General features: G+C 55.9%; 2 long non-coding RNA genes across 2 annotated transcripts; both read left to right on the plus strand.

Annotated features, from left to right (window-relative positions):
- Positions 1 to 16,077: 16,077 nt before the first annotated feature.
- LOC136794292 (uncharacterized) lies at positions 16,078 to 18,083 on the plus strand. The gene is made up of 2 exons (XR_010840880.1): positions 16,078 to 17,567; positions 17,953 to 18,083. It is a non-coding gene; the product is annotated as an uncharacterized lncRNA (long non-coding RNA).
- A 5,573-nt stretch (positions 18,084 to 23,656) lies between these two features.
- On the plus strand, positions 23,657 to 25,968 carry LOC136794293 (uncharacterized). The gene is made up of 2 exons (XR_010840881.1): positions 23,657 to 23,850; positions 24,809 to 25,968. It is a non-coding gene; the product is annotated as an uncharacterized lncRNA (long non-coding RNA).
- Positions 25,969 to 26,258: the final 290 nt, after the last annotated feature.

Raw genomic sequence — 26,258 nt, forward strand, 5'->3', positions numbered from 1 at the left:
TGAAAAGACTGGTGGTTGCCAGGGCCTGGGTAGGGAGGGGTAAGTTAGTGAGGCGCGGGGTTTTCAGGGCCGAGAAACAGTTCTGTACGATTATGTAATGGGGCACACATGTCACCTGAGCTTTGGCAAAGCCCACAGAATGTGCGCCCCAGAGAGTGAACCCTGATGTAAGCTACGGAGTTTCGTTAATGACAGTGTATCAATGCCAGCTCGTCACTTGTCCCGAGTGTAGCCACCAAAGCCAGGTGTAAACAATGGGGGCGGGGAGGTGGGCGTCTGTACTTTCCATCGATTTCTCTGTATAAGGAAAAGCGCTCTAAAAAAATTGTCTATGAATTTAAAAAGAAGGAGGAGGGGAGTCAGGCTGGAGCGTGGTCATTTGGAACACACCCAGCTTGTGTGGGTCCCCAGCTGCACCCCCGAGGCCCCCCCGTGCCCCTCAGACACGGCTCCGCACGGGCCGCCTCGGGATCCGGGCAGCCCGACAGTCTGGGCGGCGTCCGGGCGTCCGGAGCCTGCGGGCCGGGCTGGCGCAGGCCGCCAGGCCAGGGCCTGCCAGCTGTGCCCTGACAAATCTCCACTTGGCTTCGTGGCGCCAGAAACATGATTTACGGGAGCGCAGGCGCAGGAGGTTCCTGGCGAGGGCCCCGCTGGAACGCGGCGTTCGGGGCGCGCCTGGAGAACCTCCCTCGAGGAAGGAGCCGACGAGGACCACCCGGCCTGCGCCCCGGAGCTCGGCGCCCGCGGCCAGCCCGGGGCCAGGGCTGCGCGCACCGCACAGCCAGCAGCGCCTGGCCCACAGCAGCCCTCGGGGCCTCCAGAGAGCGGAAAGTAGCAAAACTGTGCTCCTGACGACGGCCACGGGGTAGGAGCGCTCCCTCCTTCTCGCCCGAGGTCCAGCGTTCTGAGTAAATTCGTTTTTCTAAGCACACACTCTCACATTCCTCGATATTCCTCTGCAGAGCGTCCCTCTCGCCAGCTTCTCTCAGCCAGGATTCCAGGAGTAGGGGAGGCCTCACGACAAGTCATCCAAGGGGCTGTGTCCTCCGTCCTCCCGGGCTGTGGGGAGCCGGTGCCTTTCATGATGCTGGGGACAAGGTGACTCAGGGGGTCTCGGGGCGGCGCCTTGCTCCCCCTTGGACCCCCAGGGGAAGGACATGCGCCAGCTCCTCTACTGTCAGGGCTGCCGTTCCCTTGGCTACATGGGAACAAGCCCCGCGCCCGCGTGCAGGAAGCCCGAGGCCCGAGGAGGTGAAGGATGTGCTCAGGGTCCTACTGGAGAGGGCAGAGCCCGGCCAAGAGGGGACCGCGTCACTTGCTGTCCTTGGGGGGGGGGCAGCCTCCTCGTGACCCAGCTTCTGCACCTCCTGGTAACAGGTGGAGCTGATCTCTCAGGTTTACAGGAGACTCGGGGACAGAGGAACGTTGTAAATGCCAGCACAGGGGAGCAACCAGCAAATCCAGGACACACAGGAGACTCTACTGGACGAGTGAGCAGGTGTCCTCAGTCAGTGAGTGACAACTGGGGTGGAGGAGAGGAAGAGGTGAGGGAAGAGAAGGGAAGAGGGGGGAAGGAGGGGAGACGAAGAATTCAAAGAGCCTTCAGAGTCCTAGCAAACTGAGGACCAACTCTCAAAAGCAGCTGTCCTTTACTATGCAGAGCTACATATTCAAGTAATTTTCTGACGAAATGAGGTCCAGGGATTGCTTTCAAAGAACCTAGGGAGAGGAAGGGGTGAGGAGAGCGGGGGAGGGCATAAATAAATAAAATAAAATTGGCCGTGATACTCTTCACTCTAATGTTGTTTGCAAAGATTTTTAATAAATAGTTTAAAATGTTTGACAAAAAATTAACAACAGCAAAAAGCAAGCCTGTCCTTCCCATGAGGCTAAACTCTCTAGAGCCCCCTAACTCTAAACCAGGGTCAAAACAACAAAAGGAGATGCATGCACCCCAGAAACGCATGAGGAGAACCTAGCGACGCTTCCATTGTGCTGCTTTGTACCTCAGCTTTCTAAAGTGTTCAAGATGCCTATATTTTATAATGTATAATATTTTAGTATGCTGGTCCACGTGACACGCAAAAATAAACGCATCTGCATATGTTGAGAGTATTTCCTCAAATACTCCTTACTGTTAAAAAATGGGATGTCGGTGTCTTAGCTCCGGCTGCTATGACAAAAGCACAGCAGACTGGGGGCTTAAACAACAGAGACATTCATGCCTCACAGCTCTGGAGGCTGGGAGTCCAACCCTAAGACACTGGCAGATCTGGCGTCTGATGAGGGCCCACTTCCTGGCCTGTGGACGGCCTCCTCTCGTGTCCTCCCGTGGTGGAGAGACAAGGAAGCTCTCTCTGGGGTCTCTTCGTAAAGCGGCACTGATCCCATTCCCAGGGGTTGCACCCTCATGACCTAATCACCCCCAAGTGTTCCACCTCCTAACACCATCACACTAGGGATTGGGGTTTCGACATAAGATTTTGGGAGACACAAACATGCGGTCCGGGATGGTCACCAAAACTTGGAGACCACCCTTCTGGAGAACTCCCACGGCACCAGAGGCCCTGCCCTCCTTGACCCAAGGCCGTCCTGAGGTCCAAGTGGGTTCCGAGCCCGCCACAGCCTGGGCCACAGCTGAGCGACTGTGATGTGCCCTTGGTCCCGAGCCAGCTCTGACCCTCTGCCTGCCACCCTGACCCCGATGTCGTCCGCAAGTCAGTCTTCCCGGGAGCTGCTGGTGCCCCTGACGTCCAGCTGCAGCTTCCCCCACGGGACAGAAACGCCAGGGTTGCATTTCCAGGTACATCCTTTAGAAATCACCCTCCAACAGGGAGTTGGGGACGAAGGCCCCCGACACCCCATCCAAACAAGGCCCCAAGGGAAACCACAGGGGAGACGGAGTGTCCCCAGCAAAGCAATTCCAACACATCCCGCCATCTCCACCCACTCGGACAACATGCAATGCGGGCTTCCGCGAGAGCAGAGGCCACCAGGGGAGGGGCCTGGCCGTCACTTCTCCAGAACTAAACACTAAAGAGACTTTAGGAATGCCAGGAATCACAAATGTCACTCAAAGGGCACTTTCCTGTCATTTCAGATCACAAATCACCAAGTCCGTGCATGTTCGGTCTTTGGAAATGTCCAAATGCTCGAGGCACCCTGGCCGGTCGGTTTAACCCGAGTGTGGCCTTGTTTCAATCCCTGTTGCAAAATTCCTTAAATCTCCCAGTCCCACTTCCTGGCTCGGGAAGGAAACAGAAGGCCTAGCTGACACTTTGGGGCCCAGAACATTCTGGAGCTCTGGTTTCACTGCTCAGGGCCAGCAACCATGCTGACCATAATGTCCTGAGCTCAGGATGGCCCCTTGAAGTTACTCGCATTTTTTCTAAATCCCTTGCATTAAAAAAAAAATTAAGAGTTCCAGTGGCCGCCTTCTTAATTCTCAAAACACTTATTTCGGGGCGGAACGCCAGGCTCCAGGCCTGGGGAAATCACCTCTGCCTGAACTTGGCAAGTAGGCTGATGTCTGCACCTCCATCTGCGGGAGGAGAGAGGGGCTGAGCCCCGGGGTACCCCCCGCCCAGGGACCTGCTCACACGTGCACACACACATCTCAAGTACACACACCACTCACGCACACACGTCGTACATGCACGCACGTACATCACACACACACCCCCAAATCACTCATACACACCTGCGCTCACTCACTCACTCGCACCTTCATCTCCCCCAGCCGGCCTGAGACCCACAGAGCCGTCTCCAGGTGCCTGCACCCCTGTCCCAACCATTATCGACACGTAAGAAGCCTACAGCTCCAAGGGCTTCCCCTCCCCGCCCACGTGGCTCTGCGCCCCCAACCCATGCCCACCTCCCACCCATCCCAGCCCCCTCACCGTCCGCGCACCCCCTGAGACAAGAGGGCATCACCGGACGGCAGAGCCTCCCCTGGTCCTGCATATCCCCGCATCTCCTGCTGTAACCGTCCTGGCCCCCTGCCTCCCCTGCCTCCCCTCCACGGGGACCCGGGCTGGGGGCTTCCTGGGTCCTTACCACTGCACCAGCCCACGGTCCCTCCCCCAAACCCGCACGTTGAAGCACATCTCTGCAGACCGTAGCCCCTCCCCACGATGCCCCGCGGACCCGGGGGACCCAGCCACCCCTCCCTGGCACCTGCTCCTGTCGCCCTGGCCGACTAGAGCTCCCTGGAGCCCAGGGCCCACGCTCCACGGGTCTGACCCCGACCCCTCCTCTTGTGTGTCCTCACCCCTCACCTTTCCCAACAGAGATACATCAGAAAGGCCCTGGAGGTGGACGGAATCCAGAAAGACACAGCGTAGGGGGCGCGAGAAAGGGCTGGAGTGTATGTGTGTGTAGATAACACATCTGTTCGTGCGAGCGTGTGGGCACCTGTGCTTTGTGTGGCGCCTGGCACGTGGGGCCTCAGGAGACGGGGGAGCAGTTCTGGGTGTGGCATCTGTCCTTCCTCTCTAACCTGACGCAGCCCCCCGGGGACAGCAAGACCCGGGACGCTAGCCACGTGCGCCTCAAGTCGGTTCACAACTGAAAGTGTCAGGAGTGCGGTGATGCCAGGGCTTCGGCCTGAAAGGACACAGCGGGCTCCCAGGGGACCATCAGCTGACAGAGGGGGCGGCCCCATCGGCACGGACCACTTCCCAGGCCAGTAGGGCTGCTCCCTCGGGCCCGGCAGCTCCGGGTGTGGCGTCTGGAGACGCCAGCACGGGGTGTGAGACGTCGGTGGTCGCAGAGGCCGAGCAGGAAGGGACATGTGAAGGGGTGGCCCGGGGGTGGCAGTGAGCCAGGGACCAGGTGTCCCACCCACACTGGAGCCACGCGGGAAGGTGGGCCACTTGCAGACGGACTCTCGGGAAAGCTGGATGTTTAGGTGACATTCCCCCCTTTTAAACATATGGGCAATTCATTTTTAAGTGTTTAAAACGCTGCCGGCCAGGATGTCAGGAGTCACGGCGGCACCAGCTCTGCTCTCATCCGACCACTTCGACTTGCCCACGGGGAAACCGAGGCGCGGGAGGTGGGCAGCATGCTCAGGGTCACGTGGGTGCTTCCTGGCGAAGCTGGCCTGAGACCCAGGGCGCGCCCGCCCAGTTCCACCTCCTCTGATGACACTGGCACCTGCGGATTCCAGGAGACAAAACTGAGCGCTCTCTCACCATGCGTTTGTTCTTTTTTTTTTTGAATTTTTGAATTTTATGTATTTTTTATACAGCAAGTTCTTATTAGTCATCTATTTTATACGTATTAGTGTATATACGTCAATCCCAATCCCCAATTCAGCACACCACCACCACCCCTGCCACTTTCCCCCCTTGGTGTCCACACTTTTTTTCTCTACGTCTGTCTCTGTTTCTGCCCTGCAAACTGGTTCATCTGTACCATTTTTCTAGGTTCCACATATATGTGTTAATATACAATATTTGTTTTTCTCTTTCTGACTTACTTCACTCTGTATGACAGTCTCTAGATCCATCCACGTCTCTACAAATGACCCATTTCGTTCCTTTTTATGGCTGAGTAATATTCCATTGTATATATGTACCACATCTTCTTTATCCATTCATCTGTCGATGGGCATTTACGTTGCTTCCATGACCTGGCTATTGTAAATAGAGCTGCAATAAACATTGGGGTGCATGTGTCTTTTTGAATTATGGTGTTCTCAGGGTATATGCCCAGTAGTGGGATTGCTGAGTCATATGGTAATCCTATTTGTAGTTTTTTAAGGAACCTCCATACTGTTCTCCATAGTGGCTGTATCAATCCACATTCCCACCAACAGTGTAAGAGGGTTCCCTTTTCTCCACACCCTCTCCAGCATTTGTTGTTTGTAGATTTTCTGATGATGCCCATTCTAACTGGTGTGAGGTGCTACCTCATTGTAGTTTTGATTTGCATTTCTCTAATGATTAGTGATGCTGAGCATCCTTTCATGTGTTTGTTGGCAATCTGTATATCTTCTTTGGAGAAATGTCTATTTAGGTCTTCTGCCCATTTTTGGATTGGGTTGTTTGCTTTTTTGATATTGAGCTGCATGAGCTGCTTGTATATTTTGGAGATTAATCCTTTGTCAGTTGCTTCATTTGCAAATATTTTCTCCCATTCTGAGGGTTGTCTTTTCATCTTGTTTATGGTTTCCTTTGCTGTGCAAAAGCTTTTAAGTTTCATTAGGTCCCATTTGTTTATTTTTGTTTTTATTTCCATTTCTCTAGGAGATGGGTCAAAAAGGATCTTGCTGTGATTTATGACATAGAGTGTTCTACCTATGTTTTCCTCTAAGAGTTTGATAGTGTCTGGCCTTACATTTAGGTCTTTAATCCATTTTGAGTTTATTTTTGTGTATGGTGTTAGGGAGTGTTCTAATTTCGTTCTTTTCCATGTAGCTGTCCAGTTTTCTTAGCACCATTTATTGAAGAGACTGTCTTTTCTCCATTTTATATCCTTGCCTCCTTTGTCATAGATTAGTTGACCATAGGTGCATGGGTTTATCTCTGGGCTTTCTATCCTGTTCCACTGACCTATATTTGTTTTCATGCCAGTACCATATTGTCTTGATTACTGTAGCTTTGTAGTATAGTCTGAAGTCAGGGAGTCTGATTCCTCCAGCTCTTTTTTTTTTCCCTCAAGACTGCTTTGGCTATTCAGGGTCTTTTGTGTCTCCATACAAATTTTAAGATTTTTTTGGTTCTAGTTCTGTAAAAAATGCCATTGGTAATTTGATAGGGATTGCGTTGAATCCATAGATTGCTTTGGGTAGTATAGTCATTTTCACAATATTGATTCTTCCAATCCAAGAACATGGTATATCCCTCCATCTGTTTGTATCATCTTTAATTTCTTTCATCAGTGTCTTACAGTTTTCTGCATACAGGTCTTTTGTCTCCCTAGGTAGGTTTATTCCTAGGTATTTTATTCTTTTTGTTGCAGTGGAAAATGGGAGCATTTCCTTAATTTCTCTTTCAGATTTTTCATCATTAGTGTATAGGAATGCAAGAGATTTCTGTGCATTAATTTTGTATCCTGGCAACTTTACCAAATTCATTGATTAGCTCTAGTAGTTTTTTCCAGTGGCACCTTTAGGATTTTCTATGTATAGTATTGTGTCATCTGCAAACAGTGACAATTTTACTTCTTCTTTTCCAATTTGTATTCCATTTATTTCTTTTTCTTCTCTGGTTGCTGAGGCTAGGACTTCCAGAACTATGTTGAATAATCGTGGTGAGAGTGGACATCCTTGTCTTGTTCCTGATCTTAGAGGAAATGCTTTCAGTTTTTCACCATTGAGAATGATGTTTGCTGTGGGTTTGTCGTATATGGCCTTTATTGTATTGAGGTAGGTTCCTTCTATGCCCACTTTCTGGAGAGTTTTTATCATAAATGGGTGTTGAATTTTGTCATAGGCTTTTTCTGCATCTATTGAGATCATCATATGGTTTCTCTTCTTCAGTTTGTTGATATTGTGTATCACATTGATTGATTTGCGTATATTGAAGAATCCTTGCATCCCTGGGATAAACCCCACTTAATCATGGTGTATGATCCTTTTAGTGTGTTGTTGGATTCTGTTTGCTAGTATTTTGTTGAGGATTTTTGCATCTATATTCATCAGTGATATTGGTCTGTAATTTTCTTTTTTTGTAGTATCTTTGTCTGGTTTTGGTATCAGGGTGATGGTGGTCTCATAGAATGAGTTTGGGAGTGTTCCTTCCTCTGCAATTTTCTGGAAGAGTTTGAGAAGGGTGGGTGTTAGCTCTTCTCTAAATGTTTGATAGAATTCGTCTGTGAAGCCATCTGGTCCCGGACTTTTGTTTGTTGGAAGACTTTTAATCACAGTTTTAATTTCCTTACTTGTGATTGGTCTGTTCATATTTTTTATTTCTTCCTGGTTCAGTCTTGGAAGGTTACACCTTTCTAAGAATTTGTCCATTTCTTCCAGGTTGTCCATTTTATTGACATGGGGTTGCTTGTAGTAGTCTCTTAGGATGCTTTGTATTTCTGTGGTGTCTGTTGTAACTTCTCCTTTTTCATTTCTAATTTTATTGATTTGAGTCCTCAACCTCTTTTTCTTGATGAGTCTGGCCAGTGGTTTATGAAGCGTTTGTTCTGAACTTTAGTTTTTTTCCCCTAAGAAAGTAAAGGAAACAGGTTTTCCTTCCGTTGTGCTGGCAGTTGGTGTTCCTCCGAGTTTGGCTCTGCCAAGAGGAAAATTCGAGGCTTTGCCCCAGATCAAGGCCCCACAGCCTCAGAGGTTTTGTATGGATGCTGTGTCCTTGCCACCATCTGGAGAATGTGCCAGCTGGTCACAGAAGGACCCGTGTGGCTCCGCCACGACCGCGCCGCCTTCTACAGCAGCAGATCAGTCCTCCAGTGACACCCGCTGGACTATGGCCACGCCTGGGCCTCCCTGCTCTGCAGATTCACCTGGCCTCTCCATCCCCAGGCCAAATCCAGGACTCTCTTCTGCAGCCCCCTCACCACACCTGCCATTAGCCACCCACCTCCCTGCAAACGGTGTCAGATTTGCCGCTTCCTGGAAACTTACAGCGTTTTTCTGTCCATCTCTCCCCTCCCACTGAAGAATGATATAGGTCTGCAGGTTTGTGTGCTTCCAAGTTAAACCCCGGTGTCTGCAGCTTATCCCTGTCGGGGCTCAGCTTCTGGAGTCCTGTCACCTCTCCCAACAGCTGTTCGGTCTCCACAGTGACAGCAACATCCTCAATGCTCCCAGGAGATGAGCTGGCCGGAGTGTGGCATTCAGGGGCCCAGGTCTCGGGGCCCCTTGTGGACCCTAGTGTGTCAGGCCGCGCATGCAGCCAAGTGGACATGATCCCTCTTCCTGGAGCTCCCCTTGTATGGGAAGACTCGGGCAGGAACGGACAGTGGTTATGTAATTATTTAATCACTAGGTGATTTAAAGTAAGCTGAAACATACACAGATCTAGGACAGCCAGGACAGGCAGGTCGCAGGGATGGCCACCAGCACCCGCACTGCCCCCAGATTTGAGGGAAATGGTGGGCTTGACCAACCCCCTGACCTTCCCACAGGTCAGGACAGAGCCCACAGGGGGAGGTCTGCAGCAGGGTGCCTGCGGGTCCTGAGCTCCCAGCCCGCGAGGGGCGGGCCCGGCCTGGGCACAGGTGGACACACGTGGTCGTCTCCAGGAGCTGCAGCTGGCCACCCCACTGCTCTCCATCCTCCACGGCACTTTGGGGGGGCCAGAGAGCCCCCACAGACAGCACGCGGCTTCTGCGGTCACCAGGGCAGCTTTGTAACTGGAGTCAAGCCCCTCGTAGCTGGAGCCCCACCCGTGGAGTTGCCTCCAGAACAGGTTGTTGGGAGGGTGACCCAGGGCAGCCCCTCCCACCGCTATCTCCAGGCAGCCCAGAAACTCACCAGAGTCACCCACTGACCAACCTCTTTATCACTCTTCACCAGCAAGACAGGGGAAACAGAAAATTCTAGATGTAATCATTTAAAGTACAAAAGACATGGTTTCCTCTGATCTGACTAAGATTTCTTTCTGGCCATCAGTGGGAATGGAGGTTTCCAAACACAGGTTAAACCAATTCTCTGAAGAATACAGTTACAATTTTTACACACTTGAATCTAGTGGCCTAAAAATATTGTACCAGCTACACCAGTTAAAATGACTTTGCACCATCAAGTGTGGGCTTCTGCTCCTGGTGAAGGAGAAAGCCTGCTACTCACAGTAGTGACGCAGGAGCAGCCACCGCTCTGGGAGGAGCTGCATCACTGGACAGAGGAACAAGAAACGCGGTCCTCGTGGGCTGAAGAGTGTGGGAGAAATCCTGGAGAGGGAAGAGCTGGAGAAGAGGATTCTTGATTCTGTGTATGAAGCTGGTCCCATCTTGGGCTCTCTGCTGAACCCTGCTTGGGACCGACCCACAGCAGCACAGCAAAGACCTTGACAGCTGAACTGAGATGGAGACCACAGCCCACAGGAGGTGAGATGGAACTTGTGGTCTTACCCAAGTGGATGCACTGCTTGCTTTAAAAAAGAAAAACCAACATTTTCCAGAGGATTTTAACAAGACCCAGAGTCTGCACAACATAATCTTGAAAATGTCCCGGATGCAATCCAAAATTACGCCACATACAAGGAATCACAAAATTCTCAAGAGAAGGACAATCGCTAGATGCCCCCAAGATGACCCAGAGGCTGGAGTTCTCGGACGAAGACTCCACAGCACCTGTTGTAACTATGCCCCATGTGGTAAAGTAAAATACACTTGAAATGAATGGAAAGATAGAAATTCTTGGTAGAAAAATAGGAACAACAAAAAAGAACTGAATAGAAACTTTAGAGCTGAAGGATAAAATATCTGAAATTTTAAAAAGTCCCTGGATGGATTTTGATAAAAGAAATTTTCACATATTGAGATACAGGAAAGTCGTTCTGGCTTATGCATGAGTTAAGTTGATTTTGATGCTGACTAGAACAGCCTGTTTGTGGCCTATCGAACATACACTGTACATCTGCTTTAATGATTAAAGAAAAGAGGGCACTGACCAGAAGTAAACGATGTCCATGTTAAAAATAAAGATTAAATGCCCCTCTTCTTGGGAGGCCAACGCTGGTCCTCCTTTGATGCTAAGCCTCCCTCTCAGGTGCCAAGTCCACTCTGATTCGCTGGGTACGTGCCAGTCTGTTTTTTTTTTTTTTTTTTTTTTTTTTGAAACCTTGAAGAAATGTATCCCTGACTTGTTAACGTTCTTTGTTCTGACAAAACTGTGCTAAGAACCTGCTTCTCCAGAGCAGTTGCTCAGCATCATTGGGGAAGTGGGCTTCCAGGTTAGCCCTCAGTTTGGCTCAAATAAAACTCTTTCTACTCTTATTATCGATTGTTTATTTTCACCGACAACTTAATAGCAGAATGGCAATGACAGGGAAGAGTCAGTGAACTTATAGACACAGATCAATAGAAAAGTTCCAACCTAAACAACACAGAGGAATATGAAACTGAAAAAATAAACGAGCAGAGCCTTCGGGACCTGTGGGACAATATCTAACATTTGTGTCATCTGAGTCCCAGAGGAGAGGAGGAAAAAATGGTGCAGAAAAATATCTGAAGTAATAATAGCATAAAATGTCCCAAATTTGGGAGAAGAAGTAAATGTACAGTTTCCACAAGCTCAGCAAATCACAATCAGGCTAAAGTCAAAGAATACCATGCCCAGACACATCACAAGTAAACTGCTAAGAAACAAGGATAGAGAAAAAGTCTTGAAAGCAGCTAAAGAAAAATGATACGTTACACATATGGGAAGAGCAATTCAGATGACCACCGATTTCTCATCAAACACCATGGAGGCCACAGAAAGACATGAAAGAATGTTGAATGTGTATTGCTAAGTATAAGAAGTCAGTCTGAAAAGGTTACACAGTGTGTGATACGAACATATGGCCTTCTGGAAAAGGCAAAACTGGAGACAGAAAAAAGGTGGCTAGGGGTTGTGGGGAGGAGGGATGGGTACACAGAGCACAGAGGACTTTTAAGACAATGAAACTTCTCTGTGTGATAATGGTGGACACATGTCATTATACACTTGTCAAAACCCACAAAATGTACAACACCAAGAATGAGCCCTGGGGACTTGCCTGGCGGCGCAGTGGTTAAGAATCTGCCTGCCAATGCAGGGGACACGGGTTCGAGCCCTGGGCCGGGAAGATCCCACATGCCGCGGAGCAACTAAGCCCGTGCGCCACAACTACTGAGCCTGCTCTCTGGAGCCCACGAGCCACAGCTACTGAGCCTGCGCTCTGGAGCCCGCGAGCCACAACTACTGAGCCCATGTGCCACAACTACTGAGCCTGCACGCTTAGAGCCCGTGATCTGCAACAAGAGAAGCCACTGCAATGAGAGACCCACGCACCGCAGTGAAGAGTAGCCCTCGCTCACCGCAACTAGAGAAAGTCTGCGCACAGCAACAAAGACCCAACGCAGCCAAAAATAAATAAATAATTTTTAAAAAAATTTTAAAAAAGAGTGAGCCCTGATGCAAACTGTGGACTTTAATTAACAATAAGGTAGCAACACCGGCCATGAGGTGTAGCAGGTGCACACCACTAATGCAGGATGTTAGCGACAGCGGAACCTGCGAGTCAGGGGAAGCGGATGGGGCCCCTCTGTACTTCCTGCTCAATTTTTCTGTAAACCTAAATCTGGTCTTAGAAAGTCTATTCATTAAAAAGATATCAGGTGCAAAATAAACAGGTGCAAAATTTTTAAAAACAACCAAAAATGCAAAAACCAACATGGAGGCCAGAGGGCAGTGGGACAGTATCTTTAAAGCAGGGAGGAGGGAAAGGGGTCTGTGTGGTTATAAGGCTTCTACGTGTTACTTGAAGTGCTAAATATGAACCCTAAGGACTTCCCTGGGGTCCAGTGGTTAAGACTTCGCCTTTCAGTTCAGGGGGTGCGGGTTCGATCCCTGGTCAGGGAGCTAAGATCCCACATGCCTCGTGGGCAAAAAACCAAAACATAAAACGGAAGTAATATTGTAACAAATTCAATAAAGACTTTTAAAAGGGTCCACATCAAAAATCTTAACAAAATATGAACCCTAAGTAGACTGAAAGGTTAGGGTTCTATTATAATCGGGAAGCAACCACTTAAAAAATTACAAAGAGATCTAGCCAAAAAGTCAATAGATAAGTTTAAATGAATATGGCAAAACATTGAAATAAGAACAAGGAAAGAGGGACAAAAACCAGGGGGACAAACGAAGCAAACAGTAAAATAGAGATGAAACCAGATCGACGATTAGGGTCAAGGTCAATGGTCTGAACTCCCAGCCCGAGGTTCAGGATTACAGCCCGCGTTTACTAAGAACAGTTCCACGGTAAGCCAGCAACCACATTACCAAGTGGGGCGCCAGGCCAGAAGGCGGGGGCAAGGCTAAAGGCACAGGAGTCCTGCTTCGGGGACCAGGAGGCGACCAGTGACCCAGCGCGAACCCCGAACTTAACAGGGACGACGCGTGACGTCTGAGCCTCTCTGCCCCAGGGCCGGGACGGTGGTGGGCTTCCAGGACCCCAAAGGCTGGTGGAGGTGCTGTGTGGGGGCCAGTGGGTCTGCCGGCCACGCGCCGCTGGGGCTCCCCATCCCCCCCGGGCGGGCTCCCTCATCCCCTGGTGGGGCAGCGTCCTGGGGTCGCATGTCCCCCCACCGCGGGGGCACAGGAGTGGGTCTCCACCCGCGCAGCCGGAAATCCCAGGTGGACTGGTTTGCTCAGCGGCCGCAGAGCTCCTGTGAGCACCCCCCATTCTGAGTCATTTTGGGGTCCCCTGAGAACATTCCGTGTCTGGCCACTTGCTGGGGGCAAAAACATCCAGACTCCCCTGAGGGAAGAGGGGCTGAAGGCTCCTGTTGGTGGACGTAGCGGGGTGGGGGGGGTCCTCGTCCCTCGGCTGGGCTGTGCCTGGCTCTCCCCACCCCCGGGCTGCTGCGCCGGGGCCTCTGGGTAAGGAGCGGCTAGATGACCAGTGTCGCCCGCCCGGGTGAAAATGCTGCTCTCAAAAGGGACAGCGTGAGTCCGGCCGGGCACGTGCTCTGCACACACAGGGTCCCCAGGGAGGGCCGGCGGGCAGCCGCGTCCCAGGACTCGAGGCGGCCGAGGGCGGGCGCGGCCAGTGGCGTGGACAGCCATGCATCTCGGCATGCGTCTGGGGCTGTGTCCCGGGGAGCCGGAAGAGAGGCCCGCGGCTTAGTGAGATGGAGCTGTCTTTGTGCAGCCGCTTTCCGGGGACAGCCACTGCCCAGGGGAGGGGAGGGCCTGGGGGCCGCGGGGAGCGCAGCTCAGGTGAAGGCGGGAGGGGCAGAGGCCAGGGCGGCCCCCACCAGAGGGACGGAGAGCCAAGCGCCCTCCTCCGGGATCGGCTCCCCGTCGGACGTGGGGGCTGGGGCCCCAGGAAGCTGTGAGGGGAAGAGGTGCGGGGGAGGCTTTGGCGTCGGGAGCCTGGGTGGGAGTGGGCCGGGGGCTGCCTGGGAGGGTCCTGGTGGTGCCGGGAGGGGCTGATGCCGGGGGCGGTGGGAGGGGACAGGCTTGTCCCGGCGTAAGGCCCTAGGGTTCTGAGGCCACCCTGGTCCCCTCCCCCTGTCCCCCCACCCCATCCTCACTGCCTCTGAGACTCAGAATGGGTCTGGGTACCCTGCTTTCCCACCCGGGCAGCAGGGCCAGTGAGGTGGGCTCGGCTTCTGTCCAGAGCAGCTGGGGGACCAGGTGGGGGTCTGCATGAGGCCCTGCATCCCAGGGAGGGGACCACCACCGTGACCCTCCAGAGATAAGCGGCCGAGGTGGGGGGGGCGGGGGACGGGGCTGGGATGGCGACGACCCAGCCCAGCTCACAGGTGAGGCATATCGGGGCGCGTTTGGGGCTCCGGGGGCGGCAGCCCTGCTCTCGGAGGCCAGGCCCCGGGCTGCCAGCCCTGCCCTGAAGTGTGTGCTCACAGCAGGGCTGGGAGGTCAGGGGGCCCTTCCCGTGCCAAGTGGAGTGGGTTCCATGGTGGCCCCAAAATACGTCTATGTCCTGACCCTTGGAACCTGTACGTGTGGCCTCATTTGGAAGTAGGCCCTTTGCAGATGTGCCTGAGCTGAGATCCCAAGGCGGGATTATCCTGGGTTACCCGAGTGGACCCCAGATCCAGGCGTGAAGGGAGGGGCCGGACAGACCAGAGGCAGCCTCCCTGGGGGCCCCCGCTATGAGGGCAGGTACCAGGCCGGCAGCAAGACCCCCGTGCACACGTGTGCAGCGTGGGCGGGGACAGCGGGACGGAGGCCGGGGGCCGGGGCGGGGGGGGGGGGCCGTCCTGGAAGCTCGGACTCCGCAGGTCGCCTGCACGGACGTGCGGCCCCGCCCTAGGAGCGGGCCGTGGCCCCGCGTCTGTCTGTCCCACCGTTTTCTCCCCCAGGGCTGCCCCGCCCGGCGTCCCTTTCCTGCAGGGCTGGGGCTCTCCAGCCACATTACTCACCGCTTTCCCGGCGTCGGTCCAACTAGGCTCTCATCCTCCTGTGGCTGCTCTGACTTGCCTGGAGCTTTTCATGTATCTTCACGCTGGTTACGTAAGGAGAACTTTCAGCGTAACCTGAGGGCTCTGCTGTCCCAGGCCTGGGGGGGCCGCACCAGCTCCCCAGGACGCTGGCCGAAGTCCCCAACGCTCGGACGGGTCCGTGCAGTGGGCACCCAGCCTGCTTGTACCCCCCGTGCACCCCCTTCCTGCCTCTGCCTTCCTCTTTCCTCTCGTAATCAGAGAGCAAGCAACGCTGGACCGAAGGGCAGGCCCACCCCACCCCCTGCCTGGGACCCCGAAAGAGAGACGGAGTGAGGGTCCTGCTGAGAGGCCAGATAGGGGGTGCTGAGGCAAAAGCAGGAGGCTTGCTTGGGTGGGTCCCCCAGAAGCAGGTGCTGAGGCAGTACTCCAGGACAGTTAAAGTGCGAGGTGACCCCAACTCTGCAGGAGGAGAGCAGGGGAGGGTAGGAGCCAATACATCCCCGGGAGACCAGGCCACCTTGAGACTGAAGGAAGAGAGGGTGTGGCCGAGGCCCAGGTCGTGCTGCAGAAGCTGCGCCACAGAGAGCGGCAAAAGCGTCTTAGACGCAGCCGGCGGTGAGGGAAAAATGCCTCTGCTTCCCCCAGGCTCAGCCTCTGGGCTCCCAGCAGAGCACGACATCGGCCGCAGGGCCGCAGGGCCTGGGACCCCCAGCCTCTGGGGTCAGGTCTGCCCCAGGAGCCGGGCTTGGCGAGGGGGTCTGGGGGCTCGAGAGGCCGGGAAGGGAGGCGGCAGACTTTGCAGAGCCCTGAGTGCCTGAGCATGTGAGACGGTGGGGCTCCCTTTCCTGCAGGGGGCGGGGCAGCCTGGCCGCCGCTTCCACCCCGGGGAGGCCCCGCTCCTCCAGAGCCGTCCCCTGTTTTTCCCTGCCAGCGTCTCCGGAAGCCAGCGCTCTCCACTTCCCGAACGCCCCAGAGGCCTCGCTCTTTTTTTTTTTTCTTTAACATCTTTATTGGAGTGTCATTGCTTTACAATGGTGTGCCAGCTTCTGCTTTACAACAAAGTGAATCGGCCATACATATACATATGTTCCCACGTCTCCTATTCCCAAACAGGAAGTCTCTCCAGCCCACTGGCCAAACACGTGGGGAGCCGACTTCAGGAAGGTCATGGCCTAAATGCGCGATGAGCTGATAGGAAGCCAGCGTGGAAAGGCATCCGGGCCTCTTCCTGGGAACCAGCGGGGAAGGGGGACGTGAGGGGGACGGTCTGAGCTGCGTGCGTGCCTCTCGCGGCCGGCGGGGGCCTGTCCTCCCGGCTCCTGAACAAGGACAGAAAACAGCCCCTCCCCCAGATATTCCCACTTAAAAATCCTACGGCTCAACCTACTATTCCCACGATGGGGAAATGGCCCTAAAAAGAAAAGTTTTCGGCGCGCACATGTTGTCATCGTTTGTCGAAACGTGGAATCCCTCCATTTGCGGGAAAACGTTGGATCCGATCGCTGCCCGGTGCTGAGGTTGAGACTGAGAGGATATGAACTTCACGTCTGTATTCTGAGGGCTTGCAAGCGTCGGGCCCTGCAGGGCAGAACCGTCTCCCCGACATCGCGGCCGCCGTCCCTCTCTCTGAACCACCATGGTCCTGTGCGGGAATGGCCCCGGGTGTCCCCCGCGGGTCTGAGGGGGGAGGGAGGGGGTCCCCGCCCTCAGACAGAGCCGGGCAGGCTTGTCCACACAGAACAACACTGTCCGTTGTTTTTATTATTATTTCTGCAGCCCCACCTCCTCAGGCCCCCCTTCCTAACCTGGAGCCTGCAAATCAACAGCACCGCGGGTTCCCAGGACATCAGCCTCATCAGGGCCTTTTCCTCCCAGCACCAAGGACCTCACTCGGCCCCTTGGGACGGCAGCAGTGATCATGGCCCGGAGCTCTGGGCCCAGAGCGCTGCAGAATCAGGTGCTCGCTCGGGAAACGCACATGGGCTGGGGGCACAAACTGGCCCTCCGCCAGGGGTGTCCTGGAGGAGGGGCAGCTAAGAGACCGGGGATATCATGGCGGCGGGAATGAGCCATGGGGCTGGGGGCGGGGCCAGGAGGGAGCAGGGCGCCAGGCTGGGAGGTTCTCGAGCATCGTCGGTCATCGCCCACAACGGGCTCGTGAGGCCAGCGGGAAACTGAACTCGGGAGGGGCGGGCGCTTGACCCCGACAGTGGCCTAGGAAGGGCAAAACCAGGAGCCCCCCCCTCGCCTGGGGCTCCACTGCCACGGCCTCTCCCCCAGGAGTGTCCGGGTGGAGCATCAGGAAAGCCTGGCTCAAGGAGCCCAGCTTGTCCAAGGCCACACGGCGGTCAGCGGGGGACCAGGCCTGAATGCAGCCCTCTGGCTCCCCTGAGATCCAGCTGCCCGGGGAGGACGTGTCGAGGCAGCGGCTCCCCGGGTCCGGACCGCGGGGGCACGGGTATCGAGGCGACAGAGCTTGGCCGCGGCCACCATCCCAGGTGGAGATTCCACATGTGAGCAAGTGAAGGTGGGCCAGGGGGGCGAGGCGGCGGGAGAGAGGACAGAGGCCCCGGGGCTCGGGGAGGGGACCGCGGTGTCCAGGTGAGGGGTCAGAGAGGCTCCTGGCCTGGGTGGGGGAAGGGGCCCTTAGTTCAGCAGCCAGGCCAGGCCAGTGGCCCTGAGCGGAGAGACAGCCCCGACACTGTCCTCACCTGTCCCCGGCCATGGCCCTGTCCACGTCCGCTTCTGCTGTCACTCCCACTTCCCAGATGAGGGGACCCACTGGCCCGGGGTCACGCGGCCAGGGCCTTTCCCTCTGTTAACCAAAACTCCAGCAATGGAGACCTGATTGACATAAGCAGACACAGGTTCAAGAAACGCCTGCATTGTGTTCTGCAGGGATACAAGACGGGGGAGGCTTGTACAGGAGAAAACCGCAAGGCTGCAGCCAGTTACACGAGTTGCGCATCAAGAATTACAATTGGATGTAAGTCAGCTGTACTTCAATAAAAAAGTAAAAAAAAAACAAATTATAATTGGAGCTGGTAAGAAGTGAGGTGCTTGTTAAGTGAGGACTGGTTGGGGTCTGAAATGGACGCGTAGTCACAAGGGGAGACCTTGAGATCCCAAGGTTGCAGCTGACAGCTGCCATTCTGAGTACGGCTGGGGGTGCCTTGGGTCTGGTGCCGTTCAGAGAAAGTTCAAGTTCTCGGTGGGGCAGGGACGTGTCTGACACCAGATCCGCAATGGCCTCCGAAGGACACTAGTCACACACTTAGCCCTGTGGACCCGGGGCCCTGGCTGAGCTCAAAGACCCAGAGGGGGTTCAAGTCACTCTCCACCTCCTCTGGCCCCAAAGATCCCTTCCCCGCCCTCAGCCACCAGGTACAGCAGGTGACCTGGCCCCGGGCCCGTGCCAGCCACCTGCCATCCGTGTGGGCTGTGGCTGGCCTGTCACCTGCAGGGCCCAGGGCCCTGAGCTGGTGGGGAGGGCAGACCCAGACATCCACAGTCATCGGACAGCCACGTGTGAATGTGCAGGGCAAGTGTGTGACCTCGTGGGTCAATGTCTCTAGGCTCAGGCCTGCCACTGTCCCAGGCCGGATTATAGGAGGGTGACACAGCTTCCAAGGAGAGAAAGCCCAGTTCTGTGCTGGAGGTGCCCACACCCAGGCTCTCTGCTGCAGACACGAGGGTGGAGGCCACCCTGTGTCCCCTGGGGTACCCTGGGCTTCCCGGGGCCACAGCCTCCACCCTGGGCGGCTGTCGGGGCTGCCGAGCGCGGCCAGCTCCACGCCGAGGGCACAGGCTAGGGGACTCTGAACGAATCCCACCGCCCCTCTGCTCTCCCAGGCGCCAGCCTCCTGGCCCTGCCTGGTGTCACCTCCCCGTGGAGCTGCCAGATCATTCCCCACAGCAGGTCGGGACCCCGACTTGGCAAAGGCTCAGGCCGGGGGCACAGTGCCCAGGGAGGGGGGTCTCTCCCCTGAGTGCAGACAGAGGGGTGGGGGGGTCCTGCATCCCTGCAGACCCATCAGTGCAGGAGGGCGGTGAGGCTGTGGTCCCCAAGGACCCGGTGTGAGGCAGGTGGGGGCATGGCACCTTCCTCCTGTAGTGTCCACGTCCCCGTGTGTCACCTTGACCGTTCGCTGTATCTTTAAACCACCCGGCAGCCCTTCACAGCAGGTCCAGTGGGCCACCGGACGCTGTCCCACACCTCCGCTCCTCCTTCTCCCTCTGTCAGCCCGAGCGTCCCCACCTGGCCGCCCTCTCGCTCCCATAGGTTGTCACGTGACCCACATGGCCCACATTCTCCCCTTTGCACCAAAGCCAGCGTGGACGGATTCTTCTGGCTGCAACTGAGAATCTCAACAAATTCAGTGTGTAATGGGCTAGGGGTGCGTTTTCAACCCACATGTCCTTGCTTCAATCCTGGTCGCTGCTTCTCTGCCCCCTCCGCCCCCCTCCGCCCCCCCCGCCCACCCCCGCCCACCCCTGCCCCCCTCCGCCCCCCCCGCCCCCCCTGCCCCGCTTTGGGAGCTCCTTGTGCACGTGTTGTCCACCCTCTGCACCTCTCAGCTCCTCGTGTGTGTGTGTGTGTGTGTGTGTGTGTGTGTGAGCTCACGAGTGTGATTAAACCTTCACCTCTTTCCTCCCTGTTTTGCCTTCTGGCAGCTTCCTCGGTCTGTTTTCCACTTCGCTCACCCTCTTTTCAACAGGTACTCAGTCCTCTCCCATCTTCTGTGTTTTTTGTCTCAGTGACTATATTTTCCGTTTCCAAGACTTGCCATTTTCTTACCCAGCTGCTCCTGCTCTGTATCTGCCAGTTGGCCTTCCTGCTTCCTTTGAATGGATGTCATGGCTTCATTTAGTTCTCTGAGCACTATAGATTGTTCAAGAGCTTTAATCAGACACTCCATACACTTAACTCCATCTGGAATGAAGGCGTGTTCTCAGGATGGATTTGGTTGGCTCTTCCTTTTTGTTCTTTTTTTTTTTAATGAGGTAAAATCCACATAACAAAGTTAACCATTTTGAAACATACAGTTCAGAGACATTTAATGTAATCTCAGAGTTATGCAACCATGACTGTCTCTTAACATAAAAAAAGAAATCTTCTTTTAGATTTTTAGGGTTTTAGATGTGTGTTTGCAGACTTCTTTTGAGTAGTTGTTTGCTGTTGTTAGGGTTCCTGCTTTTGCTTTGTTTTTGGACCCTCCCTGTCTAGAAGGTATGCGGCCACCTCCAGCGTCTGTCCAGCCCCGGGGCTCGCACTGGGCTTTGAGCTGCTGACCTGCAGCCATTCTGGCCCTGTTGTGGGCCTGCTGGGACCACACTTGACCGTGCTTCTCCCCAGCCCACCCCGGTGTCCTGCCAGGCTGGAGCGCACAGCATGTTTCCAACCTAGTCGCTCACCCTTAGTTTTGGGCCTGGGTTCCGGCAGCTGGGACCCGTCACAGGGGCCGAGTGCAGACCCACTGACCTCCACCCGGAGTCCCCGGACCTCAGCTCTAGCCCTGCTCACAACCCACTGAGATGATCCCATGTCCAGGCTACAGAGGCACTAATCGTGTTGTCGAGCCCTGTGGTCCCCCACCACCGCCCTGCAGGGCGCGGAGGGGTGTGGGGTGTGAGCTCAGAGACACAGGTCCCACTGGGCCCTCATTCCTTTCCTTTCTCCCTTTTTTCGGGGGGGGGGGTGAAAACAAACCCCTCCAAGTTGGGTATCTGGCAGCAGGGCTGTCCTGAAGGAGGAAAGGTCTCTAAGCAGGGGTGCAGCCCTGAGCAAACCCCCGCACACTGAACCCCCTTCAGACATCAGAGGCAGGACACACGTGCCAACATCCCCAGAGAAGAGACTTGGCATCTGTCGAGGGCTGAGGATCGTCGTATCTGCTTAAAAGCAGGAGCCAGGGAGGGCGGGAGAGAGAAGGTGGGCCAGGCCACAGGTGGAGAGAAGCGGGGGGGCGCCAGCCCCAAGGGGCCCCAGGAGAGAGCTCAGGAGCCCCAGCGTGGATGGTAGGCTGGCTGCGCCCTGCTGCCCTACAGACAACCCACCCACGCCAGGCAATGGACGTGCCCGTGACCCCTTGTCCCCTGGTTTAGGGAACGTGCTGTCCCTGAACAAGCCCAGGAAGCCCCGTGGGGTCTCTGTGGACGCTTGTTGGGACCACTGATGGGACCCTCCACAGACATCAGTTCTCTCCGGCATCCCCACAGACCCACTCAGGCACTCTGGGGCATCCTGGGAAAAAGTTTGGATCAAGATATGGGAAATCGATTCTCTAAAAGCCAATTAACAAAATAACCTTAATTGACCAGTTTTCTGAAAGTCAATTCCCTAAATGATCCATTTACCAAAACTTCAGACAGATATTTTAAATCTGGTCTGGGCAGTTGGCCACAGCTGTTTGCCAGCAGAAGTAGGAGCAGGGGTGGATAATTCTGGCCAAATGCCTTAGCCAGGGTCAAGGGCACATTCAGAAGAAAAGACAGTCGGTCAAGCTGGACCAATGCATATTGGCAAAAATGGCCACCAGAAAGAGAAACTTTGGGGGACATTCTCAGTTATTCACAAATAGATCACTTGGGTCCATGTGGCTCTGGGCATGTGGGTAGCAGCAAACTGATCTAGTTGTGAAGACAGTAGCAAGCAGAAGTCAGGGGTGCAGTGGAATCCAGCTGTCCCACCGCTGCTAGCTATGCGACCTCAGGCTAGTCCCTCTCCCTCTCTGTGCGTTGGTTTCCCTGTCTGGGTGATTTGCAGGATTAAAAGGGACCACAGAGCCCAGTGAGTGTCTTCGGAGGTCACCACGCTCCAGGTTCCCACTGTGTCTCAGCCGTCAGCACTCAGGGCCATCTTTGGGTCCATTCACAAGCTGGCCCCTCAGCGCATCAGGGCTGTGCTTCAGGAAGAAATGAGCTCTGCAGACGCTTCCCTGCCAGGCCCTGGGGAAGGGGCGAGCCGAGGGGGCTTCTCCTGGAAACCCCCAAAAGCACTCTCTCCCGCTGCTGTGTGGAGACACGGGTGATGTACCAGCCGCCCGTCCCTCCTGGCGCCCCAGTTCAGCAGTCTTTTTCTTTCTTTCTTTTTTAAAAAATAATTACTTTATTTGTTTATTTTTGCCTGTGCTCCGTCTGCGCGCGGGCTTTTCTCTAGTTGCAGCGAGCAGAGGCTACTCTTCATTGCCGTGCACGGGCTTCTCATTGCGGTGGCTTCTCTTGTGGATCACGGGCTCTAGGCACACAGGCTTCGGTATTTGCGGCACGTGGGCTCAGCAGTTGTGGCGCATGGGCTTAGTTGCCCCGCAGCATGTGGGATCTTCCCACACCAGGGCTCGAACCCGTGTCCCCTGCATTGGCAGGTGGATTCTTAACCGCTGCGCCACCAGGGAAGCCCCAACAGTCTTTTTCTTCCTTCCTTCCTTCCTTCCGTCCTTCCTTTCTTTTTTTCTCTCTCTTTCTTTCTCTCTTTCTTCCTTCCCCCCTTCCCTTCTCTCTCTTTTAGCAGGTTCTCTGCAGCAACCTCCCTTTCTCTCACTTGCAGCCCCGCTCATGTCACAGGCTGCCCAACCCCACCCTCAGCCACAGGCGCGCCCCCAAAGCCCATCTGAGCCCTCCTAGCATTTAGTCTGAAAATCTATACAGATGTGAACTGGAAGAGGATTAAGAGGTCCCCCCCCCCCCGGCCACCGGCTGACCAGCGCCCTCCCCTGGGGCCTCTTCTGGGCTGGGGTCAACCCGCCAATGCTCAATCCCACTGTAGTGACGGCCACTCCGGACTTCCCTCCAGAAGTACGGTGCTGGGGGACAAGGGCGCTCTCAGGAGGCACTGCTAGGCCAGCCAGTCATCGGGCGAACTCATACCCTGCAGCGCACCTGCCCTTCCTGGGGGTGTGATCAGCCCCGCTTCGCGCCCCTGAGCTGGTCCTGGGCACCTTGGCGCGGCCGAGCTGCTGGAGCTTCCAGTGCCTGAAGCAGAACCTTTAAATGGCGTCTCCGTGATTCCGACGTCATCATTCGTGCTCTGTTCACTGTGGTCCGACCAGCAAGTCCTCGAGTGTCGTCCGCGCGTTTGCCTCGCGGGGCTGCAGGCCTAGGACTTTCCGCCTCCGCTCTGAGCTCCGGCGTGACTCTCGCCTCCCTTCCTGATTGGGCCCCGCAGCTGGGGCTGCCCTCCCGGCTCCGCGCCGCCGGCCTCACGCACCCCGGCCCCTGTGCGGGCAGGAAGCGACTCAGACCCTGGGGGAACAGCTCCGTCCCCAAGTCCAGCTCAGCCTTTGAGGCCCACAGGCCAGCTGGGAGCCGGTGCCGTTCATCAGAACTCAGCCGCCCGGCAGCCGGCAGCGAGGGTGTCACCAGCGGCCACGCGCGGCCCCAGCAAACCCCAGCTGCCGGGATGACCTGCGTGTCTGTGTGGCTGGCTCCGCCCCCCCCCCCCCCCGCCTTGCACCCACTGTGGGCGTCCCCGCCTGTGCCGCTGGCCCCCGCCCCCACCCAGGACGCCCAGCTCCCGCCGCCTCTTCTCTCGTCGCCCTGCCCCCAGCCTATCTGGCCTGAAAGCCCCCCCTCACCTCGCAGAGTCAGCGAGCGCCAGGCAGCGCGGGGGCTGCCACGGAGGCTGCGCGCTCCTAGAGCTGCAGGGACGCTGGGAGAGTCACACGCCCACTCACTGAGCAGGCGGGAGAGGGCGGAGCGAGCGAGGGGGCAGGGCGGGCCGCAGCCCTGCCCGGCAGCCCCCGGGGCCACGGCGCCCTTCCTGCAGCTGCTGGGAGCAGACGGGAGCCCCCAGCGTGGGTGAGCAGCGCCCGGCACGTGGGGGGGGCCCCTGCGTGGTCCCGCTCTTGTGGACACAGTGACTCAGCCGGGCGTCCCGGGACCTCGCGGTCCAGCGGGAATGAGGGGGGCGCTGCGAGTTGGGGGACGAGAGCCTCCGGGAGGGACCCCTCACAAGCCCTGTGCTCAGACAGCACGACTGCACTAGGCGCTCGGGCTCTGGGCCCCCGAGGCGCCTGCTGGTCCAGGGCGTGGGGGGGGTGGGGGGTGGGGGGGGGCCTCTCCCTTGCTGGGCAGCGTCTACCCTGTCTCCGAGCTTCCACGGGGCAGGCGGGTCCTGCACACCAGCCACCTGCCCCGGGGCCTTTTCCTGGTTCAAGCCCCCATGGCTGCACTTCCGCCGGGCCTCACCTGTCGGGGCGGAGGGAAGAGGAGCTGCTGGGTCTGAGCCGCAGAGCCCCCAGGCCTCACTGCATCCCCGCCTTGGGGCTTTTTTTTTTTTCTTTTTTTGCGGTACGCGGGCCTCTCACTGCTGTGGCCTCTCCTGCTGCGGAGCACAGGCTCCGGACGCGCACGCTCAGCGGCCATGGCTCACGGGCCCAGCCGCCCCACAGCACGTGGGATCTTCCCGGACCAGGGCTCGAACCCGCGTCCCCCTGCATCGTCAGGCGGACTCTCAACCACCGCGCCACCAGGGAAGCCCCGCCTTGGGGCTTTTACACGGAGAGAGGCCCTGACCTTTCTCCTCACTGCTGGCGGAGTGTGGCAGGGGCGTGTCCACCCCGCGGTGTCTCTCCAGTGCCCAGCGAGCCCTGGGCCAAGGTGGCGCCGAGCAGAGGAGGTCCCTGCGTCTCCCCGACATCAAACACGCAGCAGAGTTTAAACAGCTGCGCAGCGAGCCCTCAGACTTGACTCACTCATGGTGTATCCGTCCAGCCAGCCCTCCTCCGTCACCCCATCTTCCTTTGATGCATTTCAGAGAGTGTCACGGCAGTGTTCTTTAAGAGAAAAACCCCAAACCTAATGTCTATCTAGGAGCGAGGCTGGTGAGTAAACTACAGTGTAATCCGGATAAGGGGATGTTGTGCCACTTAAAAGGACAGACTTTCCCAAGAGAGACAACGGGTGAGTGAAGGAAGACAGGCTCAGAGCAGGGAGCGGACCTCTCCCCCGTGCACCACGTCCATGTCCCCAGGCAGCAGCTGGCGCTCGCCGCGGCCAGCCCTCGCCCAGCGGGTCAGCGTCCTCGGAGAAACGACCCAACCTCCCGTCCTTCGTCTTTGGAGGGCTGATGCTCTGAGGTGCCCGGCAGGACGGAGCCCCGACGCCCCAGGGAGCTCCTGCCTGTGGACCGGCAGCGCCTGGCCCGCGACCCTTCCCCACCTGCCCTCTCGTGCCTCCTGGGGGCCCTATCAAGTGACCCACCTACACCCACGTCTGCCTCAGGGGACCCCCAACTAAGACACGTCTCATAAAATACAGCGACAGGCATGAAAGCCCCCAGGCCCATGGCGACGGTGACAGCCTCGGGGGTTCACAGGGTGGGAGGCTCACCTCTCACTCTTCCTTCTATCCCTTCGGCTCCTTTTGAATCCTACACCCCGGGAGTGTCTAATCTACTCCAAAAGCACACACACTGTTACTAACAGTCAGAGACTCCTTCAGTGTTTACCTGAGAGAAATGAAAGCACGTGTCCACCGGAAGACCTGTGCACAAATGCCCACCAATGTTCAGCAACTTGACTCCCAACAGCCAGGAAGTAGTAACGACCCGAACGCCACCACCAGGTGAGAGGGACCAAGGTGTGGTCCACGCACACAACAGAGTGTCACTCAACCCTGGGAAGGAGTGAAGCGCTACCCCACTGCCCCCGGTGACGTCAGAAGCGTGCTGAGTGACCGAAGCCAGAAGAGGAGCACGTGCTGTGGAGCAGTTACCGGAGACGTCCAGGTGACAGACCTACAGACAGGAAGCAGATGTGTGGTTGCCCAGAGCTCTGTGGGAACACAGGGATTGGCTGTAAAGGGGCACAAGGGATCTTTTGGAGAGACGAAAATATTCTGAGCGTGAGTTATGGTGATGGCTGTACAACCTGGTAAATTTACTAAAACTCACCAATTAAATACATTTAAAACGGGTGAAGTTTTTATGTTTTTTTAAATCGAGGTATAGGTGATGCCCAGTATTATATAAGTTACAGGTGTACAATATAGTGATTCACAATTTTTAAAGGTTTTACTCCATTTATAGTTATTATAAAATGTTTGCTATATTCCCTGTGTTGCAGAATGTATCCTTGTAGCTTATTTCATACCTAATAGTTTGCACCTCTTACTCCCTTGCCCCTATATTGCCCCTCCCCCTTCCCTCCCCCCCACTGATAACCACTAGTTTATGAGTCTGCTTCTTTTTGTTATATTCACCAGTT

This window comes from Kogia breviceps, chromosome 5 (assembly GCF_026419965.1).
Source record: "Kogia breviceps isolate mKogBre1 chromosome 5, mKogBre1 haplotype 1, whole genome shotgun sequence".
NCBI lineage: Eukaryota > Metazoa > Chordata > Mammalia > Artiodactyla > Physeteridae > Kogia > Kogia breviceps.